The following is a 12,411-nucleotide window of genomic DNA, read 5'->3' as shown; positions in this document are numbered from 1 at the left end:
AAGAGACAACTAAAGGGGATATGACAGATCTATAAAATCACGAATGTTGTCAAGAAAAAGCATTATTTACTGTTTCACATAACACAAGGACCAGGGTCACCTGAAGAAAGTACTTCTTTACACAACACAGAGTCAACCTGTGGAACTCGTTGCTAGGCAATGTTGTGAAGGCCAAAACATAACTGAGTTCCAAAAAGAGTTAGATAAGTTAATGGATGATAGGTCCATCAGTGGGTTTTAGCCAAGATGGTAAGGAATACAACCCCATGCTCCAGGTGTCCCTAAGAGTCAGACAGATGCTGGGACTGGACAAAAGAGGATGGATCACTTTATAACTGCCCTGTCCCTCTTATTCTCTCTGAAGCATATGGCATTGGCCACTGTCATAAGACAGGATACTGGGCTAGATGAGCCATTGGTCTGACTCAGTATGGCCATTCTTATGCTATGTTTTTATGAGAAAGCCAAAAGGAGTAGGATTTACCTGTAACTAAGCTTTGCTTATGTTATATCATTTTCCCTATCTTAAAAACTGAGAACATTTTTCACCTGACAAAAGACCATCAGAAACTTCTGATTGGCACATGCTCCACCAACCTGAAACTTATCTACATAACATTATGTTGAAGGAAGAAACTACAATATAGGATTCGGATCTTTCAATGGAAAAAAAAAAAAAAAAAAAAAAACCCTCTCTTAATTGCTATTTATGGAGGGTCAGATTTGTAAAGGTATTTAGCTGCCTAAAGATGAAAAAGGGGATCAAGTGGGATTTTCAGACACCTATCTACACCTTTAGGCACCTAAATACCTTTAAATATCTGCCCCTTAAACTCATTAATTTTAAAGTCACTACACTAGAAAGTTTGCTTAATTAGCCATATGAAAATAATGGTAAACACATAGCACATTTGCATGAACTTCACACTAATCCCCAAACAGATCAAGTGTACAATACTGGTACCACAGAAAATAAGTATTTTGCTTAATCACATCAGAATGTGACTATAGTTTCCAAATCTAAAATTCATAGGCATACACATGAAGGTTACATTACAGTATTTTTAAAACTGTATGTTTCCATCTTAAGCAGTCCTTCTCCATATTATAATATCCATAGAATATATGGATGCTATCAACACCTCCCTGCCCATACTGACGGGAAAGTCTACACAAGGCATTTGCTGGTCCCCCTGCTTGCACCTACGCTAAAAATCATATTTACTGTCTTACATATAATTAGTATACATTCGGTACTGAAGGGAACAAAAAGGAGACAAGCACTAACTAACATTCTAAGAGGTAATTTTTACCCGCCCTACAGAAGTAAGCCCTCAGATACCAAATATCAACATAAGTTGCTTCCAGCATCACACATGGTGTTTAAATGATTTCAAGCAAAAACTCATTAGGCTAATTCTACTAAGAACAGAATTCTCTTCTGCTCATACACAAGATATCACAAACTAACAAATTAGATACATGCAGTACAGTGACTGCAGGCAAATAAATCTGAAATAATCATACAGCGTTTGATATCAGAACCAGTGCCAAGGTTAGACAGTATATCAAATCACAACAGCTATCATTCTTTACAAAGAAAGTTCTGAAACCCTTTGTTTCCAGCTGAGCAGTCACAGACTGAGAAAAGGACCTTACTTTGCCTTCTTTCCTACATAGGTAAGCACCTCTACAAGTTCTGCAGCTCTCCTTAAGACTGCATTGCAGCATTAACATTTAGATAGGAGCTAAGCTAGGGGCAAGGTTTGAACACACAACTTCTGATCCAAAAGCAGAAAGTCTACTGATGAAGTAAAATCCTGCTGTACATTTTAATCCATCATTTAGGAAGTAGCGAAACAGAAATACTATTTCAAGAAATGATATCAGAATATACCTGGGGTTTAAAACAGCAACACTAACATTTTAAGGAGATTGTTTATCTTGAAAATATCTGGAAAATTAAATATGTCCCCGAAAGTGATTACTTACAACAATAGCCCACTCTGACATTCTCAATCTCAGTTATATCTCCCCCTTCCCCCCGCGGGAGCCCTGCACTCGCCTCAAGCCCCCCCCCCCCCGGACCCCGTCTACGCCCCCCCCGCCCGGGAGCCCTACACTCGCCTCCAGCCCCCCCCCCCCCCCGCCCGGGAGCCCTGCACTCGCCTCCAGCCCCCCCCACCCCCGGACCCCGTCTACTCCCCCCCCGCCCGGGAGCCCTGCACTCGCCTCCAGCCCCCCCCCAGACCCCGTCTACTCCCCCCCCGCCCGGGAGCCCTGCACTCGCCTCCAACCTCCCCCGACCCCGTCTACCCCCCCCGCCTGCCCTGCGCTCCCCTTCTGGCCCCCCTCCCTCACTACCCCAGCTCCCACCTGTCAGAGACCTTCCCCCTCTCTCCCAGGCGCCTCCCCTCCATCCCGACAGCCGCCGGCTCTGACCTGGACGCTGAGCGCGACGGGCTGCTCCGGCTGCCTTTGTCTGCGGAAGCGACTGCCCCGGCTCCAGGGCGCGCCGCCCGAGCTCCCTGCCGAGCTCGGCCGTCCCCAACCGCCCGGCCGAACCGGTTCCAACCGCCCGGCCGAACCGGGCGCGAGGCGGCAACGGCCAGCGGCCACGTGACAGGCACAGCCAATGGGCGCGGAGAAGATTCCTAGAAAGCGCGGCGGGGCGGAGAGTTTGAGGGGAGCCGAAGCAGGAAGGGCCGGGGGGGCGGGACTGCGCTCGGAAAGTCAGCCAATCAGTAGAGCAGCAACGGCCAGCCAATGAGAGCGGAGAGTGCCCACCCGGCCCGGGGGCGGGGGGAGTGATGTGATGAGCCGGGCCGGAGGGCCAGGGCATGGCGGGAGCAGCCGGGCGGGGGGTGCGGCCCGGCCTTGGAGGGAACTGGGGGGCGGAGGGGGCCGGGCCGCGGCTAGGGCCAGCGGGGAACTGAGCAGGGACGCAGCCAGGCCGGGGGGGAGGGTACGGCTAGGAGGGAGTTGAGTGGGGGGCGTGCAGGGCTGGGGGGCGGCTGCGGCTGCAGCCAGGGCCAGGAGGGAGCTGAGTGGGGGGCGTGCAGGGCTGGGGGGCGGCTGCGGCTGCAGCCAGGGCCAGGAGGGAGCTGAGCGGGGACCTGGGAAGGGGGAGGTCATGGCCCGGAAGGAGCTGAGCCCTTTAGGGGGGCCAGTCAGGCGGTTTTCCTGTAAAAAAAGGGCCTAAAAGCACTCGTGTTCTGGAAAAATTGTCTCTTGGTGAGGCTGTTTTGAACTTCCGTTCCGGTGCTGGGTGTGGGAATGGGCTGAGGCCAAGGGAAATATGTCTTTGAGCCTCCTTTGTACAGGACAGGGAAGCATAGCTGCTACAGGATGGCCATGCATCCGACGAAGTGGGTATACACCCACGAAAGCTCATGCTCCAATACGTCTGTTAGTCTACAAGGTGCCACAGGACTCTTTGCTGCTTTTACAGATCCAGACTAACACGGTTACCCCCGATACAGTATTACTGTTGTTTGATTTGACTACATAAATACCCACATGGGTTATCCACTAAAGGATTGTTCAGGCAGATGGAAGGTGACTTTTCATACCTCTTTACCTGTTATTAAAAGCCAGTTTTGCTCATTCTGATCCTCTGGATTGTAAAAATTCTACAGATTTCTAGGAGGATAGAGGACCACACACTTACAGATTTTGTTACAAGGCGCCTTGAGTTTAGATGGCATGCTGTAGTGGGGCCTACTGTTTTGTAAACACCTACATAGTCTAGGAGTGGAAAACCATTTGCTTTAAAAACCTTTCAGATGTCAAATTTTGGACAATTATGTGCTATGTTACAAAGCCCTATGCTTTTAAAGTACCTTTTTAAAATAAGTGTATTTACATAAGTAAAGTGAATTCTTATTCACTCATTATCTGTTCTAGCTTTCAGTAAAGTACCTATCTCCATGGTATAGTAACAGTTTTATTTCAGAGCGAGCTGTAGTAACCATTATTATTGATCCTCCCACACACACAGACACTCAATAATTAGAATGCTTGTCTCCTTAAAACGAATTGGTTTTTAATTTTGTTGAAATCAGACTGCAGCTTTGACAATAGTCCATCTTGCGGGACATTTGATAATGTTAGGGTAAGTGATATTAATGGGATTACAGCTAAGTAAAAAGACTTCCTTGCAACTAAACACTCCTAAAATTGCTTGCTGAAAAGCCAAGATCCCATAATTAACAAAGGGATATAAGGACTGATCTAAAGATCACTGATGAAGTAGAAAGACTCCCATTAGATTCAGTGGGTTTTGGATCAGCCTGGTTTTGTTTGCATAGGAACACAACCCACTTCTATTCTTAGGGCCAGATTGTTAGGCACCTAACTACCTTTAAAAATCTGGCCTTTGGAGTAAAAATTCAGTGCTTGAATAGGGCTTAGCCACAGGTGGGCCTGGGTGCACAGATACCAACTTTCACGGGGTAAATGAGCACCCCGACTTTCACAATAAGCCAAAAATCAAGCTAGTCCCATTTCAAAACAAGGCCAAAACAAGAAAATCCCTAAGAACCCCAACGCTCTTATGTGAAAAGAAAAGGAGGACTTGTGGCACCTTAGAGACTAACCAATTTATTTGAGCATAAGCTTTCGTGAGCTACAGCTCCATCGGATGCATACTGTGGAAAGTGTAGAAGATCTTATTATATACACACAAAGCATGAAAAAATACCTCCTCCCACCCCGCTCTCCTGCTGGTAATAGCTTATCTAAAGTGATCACTCTCCTTACAACGTGTATGATAATCAGCATTTAGTTGGGACTGTGGTGGGCCCGCTGTGCACCTCTGACTCTCTCTCCCCGTTGACCCTGCTTGCCAAAAGCTGGTCAAAAAAAAGAAGCTACAAGCCAAAAACTATCCAACAAGCAACTCACAAGCCAATTAAGCCAAAAACAAGCCCAATTTCTGCATTTTTTTTGCAGGTTAGGCATATCTGCCTGGGTGGGCTGCGGCCCACCCACTTAGAATCCAGGCCTACCCCACCTCCCTGGCTCTGCTCCGGCCCCAGAGCTAGCCTCACCCAGACATGGAGAACACCGCATGCCGGGTGCACACACACCCCAGCCCAACCGGAGCGGGAGGGACAGCAGCAGAGTGCTGGGCAAGCACGCCACAGCAGGTGGAGGGCAGGCGAGCGGCATGGAAGAGGAGATCCTCAAAAAAAGATAGGCCTGCCACCTCAAGGAGCTGGGCCCGGTGTGGGATGGGGACAGGTGCCAGGAGCTGTGTGCACTGGAGAGCGGGGTCTCTTTCCAGAACTGGGTGCGCACATGGGGCCCCAGGCCAGATTGTCCATCACCCCCCTGGTTCTTCCTGCCACCTGCCCCCCTGTCATTGCCTGCCCACCCGAAGTCGGGGCCTACCCAAATCTTCCATGCTCGCTACGCCACTGGCTTGAATTGACAGAGCAAGTGATCTGAAAGATAGAATATAGAAATGCAGCATGAGTGGCTAATTTTGTGCAGCGTTCAGCCCCTGACATAATTTAGAGGAGTTTGGCTATTCTAGCTTGTGCCAGCTAGTAAACACTAGCTGAGGATCACCAGGGCACAGCACATTACTCATATGTCCATTCTCGGCTGTGCCCCCAACATGCTGCCTGTGCAGGAAAGTGTGAATGGAAGAGGGGGGAAGCAGGCAATGCTGGCCCTCTGCCACCAGGTTTGGATTATTGGATATGCTGGGTGTCCAGCCCCTGTGTGCCACAGAGCAGTCAGTGCACAGGGTTTTGAACAGGGCCAAGGATCTGGCCCAATGAAATCACCAGTGTAACAAAAGTTCAAGTGAATCAGAGCAAGACACTTAATTTTCAAACACAGGTCCTGATATATGCATTATAAGCATCCTGTCTCTTGATGTGAGCTTTCTTACTGTGGCACTGAGATAAAAGTATGTTGTTTCCTGTTTTTTAAAATCTTCATAATAGAGGGGAGTGTTCAATTAGAACACACATGGAAAAGCTGAGAAAGTATGAAACTAGACTGCCAAAACCTCCATCAAAAATAAAAAATGGAAAAGATTACAATTGAAAGACAAGACTGGGAGACTTCTGACTTCATCCCATTGGTATTACTAACCTTCCAACTATTTCCTGTTTGTCAAAGTTTACTCCAGTGTGGTTTGTAGCATACTGTACTCCAAACTGAGACTTCAATTGATAAATACAAAAAGTGTCAATAAGATTTTTGTTAACTTTGCAAAAAGCAGATTATTCTTACACCTTTTGACACAGACATTTACAAAAAATTGTGCTTTCTTTATAATTAGAGGAACTGTTTTATAAAATTTTCTTCCAAGTCTTGAAAAGAGCAAACTCATACCCTCACTGCAGTCCTAACTGCTAGACAAAGTAATTGTACTGTTTTGTTATTCCTTTTTTATATTTATCTGCAGTGTTGAAACAAAACTCTAAATAAAGCATGCAACTGAAACAAGGGGCAAGATGCTCTGCTGTTGTATGCTGGTGCAATTCTGTTACTTCATTGATGCTGAACCAGTTTACATCAGCAGAGAATTTGGCCCTAGGAAATCTCAACAGCAAAAAATTCCATTAAGGCTAAGGCTATATTGAGAAATTAAATGCAAAGAAGGCAGGAAAATCAATACCAATTTTAACTCTGCCTCCACACCCCAAACTGGAATTAGGTTTGAAGTCAGGGTTAGATTTGGATTTTCTGTCCATATATGGACAGAAAATATTCTCCTGTCCCACCTCCTCCACCCTCTGGATGGATTGTGGGAGTAGAGAGAACAGTAAAGTAAAGAATGACACCCCCCCCCCCAACCTGAAAATCCAGCAATTTATTAAATTACTTTGTACAACATCTCATTCCTCTCTAGGAACTGGAGAACCTAGAACTCTGTATTTAATTGAACTCCACTGGCTGGAGACCCACTCATGTAGGGGCAAGAGACCCCAGTGTACACCAGCCCTCCATATATGGGATGGAAATTCCCATGTACCATCCCCATCAACATGTGGGCCAGGGACTGCAAATGTCTTTACCTATCCCCACCCATCCACCCTGCTGATATGGGCTGGAGGCTCCTGTCCTTGAATAGCCTCCTCTCATAGGCTCTGCTCATAGCTCTGCTGCCTCACTCTCTTCCTGCAGGGCAGGTGGGCTTTTAAGGCTCTAGGGCTGCAATGAAATACTCTATTGTCATCTCCGACCCTAGCAAATATACATAACGTGCATATTAGAACCTTAACTGAGACTTTCCCAACATTAGTTACATTTAAATTCATAACCATAACTTTGCATTAAAACCATTTTTATTATACGCTCACCTGAATCATGGTAATTCAAAGTTCATTATCCAGCTGTTTTTAAACAGTAATGAATACAGTTTTACACCCCAACTACCCCGTATCTCATCTCAGGGTCTCATCCTTCACCTTTAACCACATTGATTTGAATAGGACTATGTGCATGACTAAGGCTTACTTACATGAATAAGGCTATTTGTAGGAGTACAGAAGAGCTCCAATCTAGAGCCCTACGCAGGGCTTTTTATTTAATCCTACAATTCCCATTCCCACTCGCTCCCTCACTATTTCTTGTACTTTTGTCCTGCTCCCACCCGCAAAAACCTTAGATCCTTCAAATTCCACAAGAGACAGATTCCTCATGCCAGTAAAAAAAACAGAACAAAAACAAAACAAAAAAAACACCACGGTTGGTTAATATATATAAACGGAATTCAGACACAATATTTACCATTAAAGAATAAAATAAACCTTAAACCATGTAAAAAATACTTTAACTCCTGTTATAATAGATATAAAATCTCTTTCTATCCCTCACTTAAATTTAAGTATTAAAACCTTTATTTAAAAAAAAAAAAGAAAGAAAAACTTTGACACTGCTGAAATTCTATCTATGACACACTGACAAGAGATTTAGTGTTTTCCTGTAAATTCCTGCAGTCTGTTGGGTTGGAGTTTTTTTGCTCACCCAATCCCACCCGCAATAAAGTACATTTTACGTGCACCCGCTATTATGGCAGTGGGTCCTCTGGGACCCACGGGATCCCAGGCCCGCTGCAGGCTCCACTCCTCTCCTTGTAATAAGTTACTCATTAAGGGCTTGATTCAGCATTTGTTTAAGTCAGTGGAAAGACCTACTGTGTTCAACGGGCATTAGATGAGGCACTGGTACATGCGCATATGTAACAGGTAAGGGGACAGAGATAATATTATCTAGGATTACTTTCCCTTTTCTGCATTTCAACCTACTCTTCTGCTGAAGCACAAGTCAGAGATCAGACCTTTCAGGACCAAGATTTACCATTATACAATTACACTTTTAAGAGAAAGAGACTGACAATTTCTTCATTAAAAAAAACACCCAACATTTAATAAGTACAAATAATCTATATGCAATATCTGACTTGGGTGTCAATATTTCCTATAAACAACTATTATGTGATAACCCCTTTAGTGTTTTGCTCACAAACTTCCATACTTGCTGCTATTACAAGATATTGAGGAAATGTCTACCTTGACCCATACATGTATCTTCATGTCCCTCCAACTTTCTCATGTGGTGAGCCCTGCTTGCAATTGTGCAATTCAAAGTATATATGCCCCTTGAGCCTCTTACAGCTAGAGCAATTCCACAGTCTCCTTCCAACTCACCTGCACCTCTTCAGCAACAGCAATCTTAACTCTTATAACCAGCAGTAACTTACACTTTCTTTTAGCTCTCAGTGAGATAGGGAGCAGGCTATCTGGATCCAAATGGATTGGCACAATCTCTGAGACACAAACCTTCCCACAGGGTGACCAGACAGCAAGTGTAAAAAAATCAGGACAGAGGGTGGGGGGGTAATAGGAGCCTATATAAGAAAAAGACTCAAAAATCAGGACATCTGGTTACCCTACCTTGCCATCAAAACAACTCTTAATCCTGTGGGGTTCAACTGCTGAGTTCCTACAGGTAGTCTCTGACTTCTGCTATTTATAGCCTCACTGAGCTCCAGGTGGCTCAGCCTTCAGATGGGGACTGTGGGTAAGTTCTGCCAGGCAGTTTGCCCACAATGAAAAGCTGCCTGTTTAGCTTCAAATCAGCTACTGAGCACGTGTAGTGACTGCCACACCCCAAATGGGATGTTTCTCACTCTTCTAATGGAGTCACCCTGCTCAGCTCTGGCACAGTTCCTCCCCCACGCCCTGGAATGAACCATGGATCGTCCCTGCTGTGTCTTCCCTTATTTATACCAGTAAATGTTGCAGTGCACACACATGGGTTACACATCAATGGGGCCATGGTTTTGGATAAATGATTAATTTTCTGGACATGAGTGGCTAATATGAAGCGTTTGCTCTCCATTCTGGCCTTCTGCATTTGATTACCACAGCCGGGGATCGCAGCAACCCAGTGATATCACCTAGGCTCCACACTGAGGAGATAGTTTTGTGAAGAACAACTGTCCCAGGGAGGCAGGGGCTGACCTTATCCTTTTGTTACGCAATAATGCATCACAAACCTGCTGTGTGCGGAGGTTTCTGGAAACATTTGGGACATACACTCCACATGCCAGCAGTGTCTGTATTTGGAGCTGTTGAAAGCAGGGCTCAGATAAGTCTCTCTGTTTGGTTTACACGTGCTCCACAGTCATTCTTTTGTTTGGAGGAACAATATTTAATTTGAACATTTCCTTTGACTGAATTTCTTCCCTCTTATGCAATAACATTTTTCTTTAACTCTATCCTTTTGGATTCCCCAATTTTCCCAAGACAAGTGCGAGGTGTGTCCTTGCAAGCTATACAGTGCTGCATGTCAGATCTGGGGATGACTCCTAAGCAGAAGTACCTCCAACTCCTGGGATGGCAAAGGCTGGAAATGTCGTGCAGGCAGCGCAGTCTACTACTGGGCAGGAGTCAGAACCTCAATCCAGCAAAGCACAAGTAGCCCCACTGAAGCCAATGAGACTACTTGTGTACTTAAAGTACATGCTTAAGTGCTTTCCTGGATCAGGGCCCTTATTCTTAAGCAACTCCTCTCAGCTTCACCAGGAGCAGTGTTGATAAATCCCAGAGGGAGTCACACTCACCCACCCAATGGGCTTTATTTGTTTATGTACATACATTTTTTTTATTTATGACCATCCGCTCTTCATAATATCTCAGGCTGGATGGACACAAGGTATTTGAGAGGGGAACAGAAATGACAAATGGAGCATCAATGTTTTATCTACTCTTTATCTACTCTGTCTTGTGTTCTTATCCAAAGTCAGTCCAGCAGGCTTTCTTCTTCTTCTAAAGGGACATTGACATCTACCTGCCAAGGGATTGGGCACTGTAAACCAGAGCCACCCAGAGGCGGGGGCAAGTGGGGCAATGTGCCCCAGGCCCTGGGGCAATATACTATACTATATTATTGCAACTTTTTTTATGGAAGGGACCCCTGAAATTGCTTTGCCCCAGGCCCCCTGAATCCTCTGGGTGGCACTGCTGTAAACTGGCAACCTTCCTGACTACTCGGGGAATTATCAACAGCCTTTGCCTCTGGCTCCATTTATTGTTCAAACAACCAGCAAACTTGCAAAAGGAAACAAACTTCCATCTGAGGCTTTCTAGCCAGCCAGGACACTCAGGATTTCCCACCTGGAGACTTCCTTCTCCAGGAACTACTCCAGGAGCAGCCTGTCCCTTTCCTCAGCTCTTTATAGGGAACACCTGTTCCCATCTCAACTGCATCTAATTAGTGAACAGGGCTGGCTGGCCCCAGGCCTCTGGCTCCTGGAGAGATAGGCCATCCTGTTACAGACCATTGTTAATAACCAAGACACACAGGCAGTATAACACCTTGTAATTAGAGCTGGGCAAAGTATTCACAGCACATGATTAATGGGATGAATTCATCCCTCTTTTCTGTCAGCAAACCATCTGCAATTTCGAATCATTTATTTGTTATGCAAAAGTCTTGGACAACTAGCTGGACAATTTCAGCCTATGGATTGATTGTCACACACTGATGGTGACTTGTGATTTGAGCGTTCACTAGTCACATGTGTAAAGACAAGGCATGTAAACGTCAAGATCATTTCTATTCCTTTGATACTTATTTTTGTAAAATTGTCGAATGCCAGGGATTAAAATCCCTTCACTTCATTAATTTCAACCAAAGCAACAGTATCCAGTAAACCGGTTAATCACAGCAAGATACCATGGCAACACCAGCTTGATCAACAAGGAGTTGAATGATCAGCTGTAACTCCAAAGCTATAAAATAGAGATCCTTTCCTTTTTTTAATGGAGATCAGTACTGCAGAGTCCTACCTGCATTGTATTACTAAGTGGCACATACTAGGGCTGTCGATTAATCACAGTTAACTCATGCGATTAACTAAAAAAAATTAACTGCGATTAAAAAAAGTAATCGTGATTAATCGCACTGTTAAACAATAGAATACCAATTGAAATTTATTAAATATTTTTGGATGCTTTTCTATGTTTTCAGATATATTGATTTCAATTACAAACAGAATGCAAAGTGTACACTGCTCACTTTATATTATTTTTGATTACAAATATTTGCACTGTAAAAATGATAAACAAAAGAAATAGTATTTTTCAATTCACCTCATATAAGTATTGTCGTGCAATCTCTATCATGAAAGTGTAACTTACAAATGTAGATTTTTTTTGTTACATAACTACACTCAAAAACAAAACAATTTAAAACTTTAGAGTCTACAAGTCCACTCAGTCCTACTTCTTATTCAGCCAATCGCTAAGACAAACAAGTTTGTTTACATTTATGGGAGACACTGTGGCCTGCTTCTTTTTTACAATGTCAAGTGAAAGTAAGAACAGGCATTTGCATGGCACTTTTGTAGCTGGCATTGCAAGGTATTTACGTGCCAGATATGCTAAACATTCGTATGCCCCTTCATGTTTCAGCCACCATTCCGGAGGACATGCTTCCATGCTGATGATGTTCTTTAAAAAAATAGTCATTAATTAAATTTGTGACTGAACTCCTTGGGGGAAAATTATATGTCCCCTGCTCTGTTTTACTCACATTTTGCCATATATTCCATGTTATAGCAGTCTCAGATGGTGACTCAGCACATGTTGTTTGATTTATGAACATTTTTACTGCAGATTTGGCAAAATGCAAAGGAAGTACCAATGTGAGATTTCTAAAAACAGCTAGAGCACTTGATCCACCCAAGATTTACAAATCTGAAGTGCCACCCAAAATCTGAGGGGGACGAGGCGTTGAGCATGCTTTCAGAAGTCTTAAAAGAGGAACAGTCCGATGCGGAAACTACAGAACCCAAACCACCAAAAAAGAAAAACAACCTTCTGTTTTTTCTCACTAAAGTATCTAATCTCTGTGTCTAATGTCTCTAGCAGTGTTGCAAAA

The 12,411-nt window shown here is 44.4% G+C and overlaps 1 protein-coding gene across 3 annotated transcripts in view; it reads right to left on the bottom strand.

Moving 5' to 3' along the window:
- GPCPD1 (glycerophosphocholine phosphodiesterase 1) overlaps nt 1-2,625 on the bottom strand; it is a 74,825-nt gene extending 72,200 nt beyond the window's left edge. Inside the window, exon 1 of one of the 3 annotated variants that reach the window (XM_077814113.1) lies at nt 2,443-2,625. The gene's annotated coding sequence lies outside the window, so the exon portion shown is untranslated. Of the gene's footprint in view, nt 1-1,897; nt 1,962-2,442 lie in introns of those variants that run through there. The other 2 variants (XM_077814116.1, XM_077814114.1) reach the window with 2 other exon arrangements.
- Nucleotides 2,626-12,411: the final 9,786 nt, after the last annotated feature.

The sequence above is a fragment of the Eretmochelys imbricata genome, chromosome 3 (genome assembly GCF_965152235.1).
Source record: "Eretmochelys imbricata isolate rEreImb1 chromosome 3, rEreImb1.hap1, whole genome shotgun sequence".
Lineage (NCBI taxonomy): Eukaryota > Metazoa > Chordata > Testudines > Cheloniidae > Eretmochelys > Eretmochelys imbricata.
Note: the sequence above shows the minus strand (reverse complement) of the source record. Positions and strands in the feature narration are given on the sequence as shown.